Source organism: Sinocyclocheilus anshuiensis, unplaced genomic scaffold, assembly GCF_001515605.1.
Source record: "Sinocyclocheilus anshuiensis isolate Anshui unplaced genomic scaffold, SAMN03320099.WGS_v1.1 scaffold183, whole genome shotgun sequence".
NCBI classification, from domain to species: Eukaryota; Metazoa; Chordata; class Actinopteri; order Cypriniformes; family Cyprinidae; genus Sinocyclocheilus; species Sinocyclocheilus anshuiensis.
The window spans coordinates 3100446-3103854 of NW_015548309.1; the positions used below are offsets into that span (position 1 = coordinate 3100446).

A 3409-nucleotide genomic window follows, 5' to 3' on the forward strand; every position below is an offset into this window, starting at 1 on the left:
TTGTGAAGTGAAAAACGTTTGTAAGAAACAAACCCATCATTAAGGCATTTTTAACTTCAGACCGTTGTTCCTCTATTCATAATACTGTTTTCTCCAGTGAAAATTCATCTTGTCTGAATCAGGAGAGAAATATGCACAGATCAAGCACCGTTTACAAGTGAAAACAGTCCAAAAGTTTCCTAAACAAATATGTAGGTGGATTTTGGTGTGAGAGGACAACGAGGAATGGACTTTTTCACTGGAGGAAGCATTATGTATTTTGACCAGAAGTGATGGTTTAAAGTTAAAAAGTCTTAATGATGGATATGTTTACAAACACACAGCTTTCACTTCAAATTATGTTAATTGATGGCCTGGAATCATGTGGATTATTGTGATGTTTTTATCAGCCGTTTGGACTCTCATTCTGACGGCACCCATTCACTGCAGAGGATCCATTGGTGAGCAACTGATGTAATGCTACATTTCTCCAAAACCGTTTTGATGAAGAAACAGACTCGCGTCTTGGATGACCTGAAAAATGGATGACCTTCATTTTTGGGTGAACTACTCCTTGAAGCAAAACCAGTTGAGAGCAAGTGACAATAGAGTGCAGCGATATTTTAATATTCTTCATGTGCTCTAGTATCACTTTTTATGATTGACTGACTTTGAGTGATGTGCGCGAGAAAGAGAGATCACATCACTGGAATAAGGAATAAGCGTGTCCATATACTCCACACTCAATGCATTATTCAGACTGTGACGGAAGTGACAGTTGTCTCTTTTCTCTGCACACGGGACAGAACAAGGCAAGCAGTGGTGTTTGTCGAGATTTACATTGCTCAGGTAATTAAAATATAATGTGTTACTTCTGATTAAAACATGACTTCACTTTGCTGGGTACAAGAGTAAATGCAGTCAGAACATCATAAAAATGTTTGCATTTACAAATTTACAGAAATTAATCACAAAACTAAGACAAGAATGTTAAGTGACTAAATGCATTTCATACATGCCTGATCAAGAATGTATTCGAAATGTACTTATAATGAAGCTATCAATGCACTGAAGCCACAGTGAACTATAAGCAAAAGGACAACAGGGAGGCGAACTTTTTCAATGGATGAAGCATTTCTATGGATTGTGGACTCTTATTTTGGCTGAATTTATTTTACAAACATACAACTTTTCACATCACAAAGACACCTTATTTAAGATTAAATATTTATATGTATGTGGCAGTAAGTGGTCAGGAGATTGAAAATTACCAATAAGAAAAATCCTATAGTCGACTACGCCACCCGGAATACACCGGGACATAACAGCCCTAAACAAAGGGACACAGGTTCATTGCCAATTTATTAAAAACAACATGATAAAAACACATACAACACATCACACATCTTTACCAGTAACTTATAAAACAAGTACAATACAATAAGAGAACATAAAGGGGGAGGTGGCCAGCAAAGACCCTCAGATTTCTACCCCACACTCAATACCCATGACACACACACTCGTGAAAACTCGTGAAAAATCAGTAATATTAAACACAGCACTCCATGTGGACACGCAGTAAAAGGTACCATGGCCAACCCCTCCCACCTAAATCCACACACCAAACAATACAAAACAAAATATAACAGACGGACCCAGATGAATTCCAGACAGAACAAAACGGAGTAGAGCAGAGCAGAAGTGCAGTCAGTTACTTGAGGTTCGTTACGCTTCAATTAAGATCATTAGAAACCCCTGGACGTGCAATCAATCCTGCTGGACATTGAACAAAAGTTACGCATAAAAGCTGGTTTAAAACAAACTTTAAAACTACCCATACCTACCAAGCAAACAGTACAATGCTGCAATACACATGGTCGCTCACCACGCAGGATTACAGCTACTTGCAGGCCCATATCTAAAAACAAACAAGGTAATAAGCCTCTATTTAGCAGGCAAAAAGGCATTTTTAAAACAGGGACAAACCTGAAAACTGGCCAACAGCCAGCACACGACAGACAGGAGGATAACCCAACTGCTAGCACACATTCAAAGTGCCACATATCACAAAGGGGCGGTATCAAGGATCATGCATTCCAAGCAACTAAACACTTCCCCCTTTTATATACACAACAGGCACTAATTGGCTAATGAAACTTACCCAACTGACCAATCATGATAAAGTACAAACCCTGATAGGTTCACCAGTTTGAGTAATGCCAGCCAATCATACTGGGTCTATACCTCACTCTGCTACATTCATAATATTGGAATAGGAACAATCATTTAGTTCCCTCCTTTCAGTTCTTCAGGATAAATATAATAATTGTTCTGCCTATACTGTATATGCCTGTATAATCATAAAATATAAAGCAGCCAGGCTGCATATGGGGTGCATTAACAATGAAAAAACCAAGGTATGATAACCTCAAGTGAAAAACAAAATGGTTTTCTTGAGTATTCTGCCAAGATCCTAATTGAACGGCGTGTCCTTTTGAACTAAAGTGTGTGTTTAGCCTTGAGTTTCTCAGTTCAGTGCGCGGCTTTCATCAGAAGCGCTCGTAGGCGTTCTCCATTGACTGCGGCGAACAATCGAGGAAAAACGCAGTGGTGCTGTCATTTAACACAGGTTTATGAAACATAGATGTGATGATTTTGAAAGCGGGGCTCTCTGAAAAGGCTTCTCTTGTTCGTGATTCATTCTAACGTGTTCCTCCAGGGGCCACTTTCTTAATCTCCTTGCAAAACATTGTTAAGTGTTAAAGGACAAAATGTGGCGGTGGGAAAGATTTCCGGCCATTCATTCTGGTTTCAACTGCCTTTAAATGCCATTTAGAAGTTTTATTGTTCATTTCGTGAAAAGGTCGACATTGCTCATTGAGCAGAGAAAGCGTGCTGCTCTGTACATGTGCCCTCCCGTGAGATCTCATCCCGGGGGACTGACGGTTACTGCAGTGCTTCAGTGACACACATATCTTCACTGGCACAGCACACTGGAACATGTCTCCTGTTTTGATAAATGAGGCCTGCTAACACTCTGTGATTAAACCGTGTAAGTCATTTTCACAATGCAAGTAATTGCCTCTTTTGTGCCTTTTGCCATGAAGCTATGATGGCAAATGTTGTTAGCATTGGACCTCTAAAATGTACACAAATTTAGGTGAGCCTGGGGAAGCTGAAAGGTTATTAGGGTGTCGTTTTTATTCCCCAAAGGATTGGAGAGGACATGCACCTTACTGGATGTTCAGCCCCTTCCAGAAATACATGGGAGATGTTGATGTTGCTTTGTTACTTTAAAAAATTAGGAAAATGAATTGATATATTTATAAATAATATTACAGATACATAATATTAACACATAATAACATTTAAAAATAACTTATATTTCATATATAGCATGCAGTGTGTCTTTTGGCATTCTTTGCACAGA

General features: G+C 39.0%; 1 long non-coding RNA gene across 2 annotated transcripts; it reads right to left on the reverse strand.

The window, feature by feature from the left end:
• Positions 1-1567: 1567 nt before the first annotated feature.
• On the reverse strand, positions 1568-2047 carry LOC107656257 (uncharacterized). Of its 2 annotated transcripts, none has more exons than XR_001630542.1 (3): positions 1966-2047; positions 1824-1897; positions 1568-1752 (listed from the first exon to the last, which is right to left on the reverse strand). It is a non-coding gene; the product is annotated as an uncharacterized LOC107656257 (long non-coding RNA). The 2 variants fall into 2 exon arrangements; XR_001630543.1 differs by having other exon boundaries at positions 1568-1755.
• Between the last annotated feature and the right edge of the window lie 1362 nt (positions 2048-3409).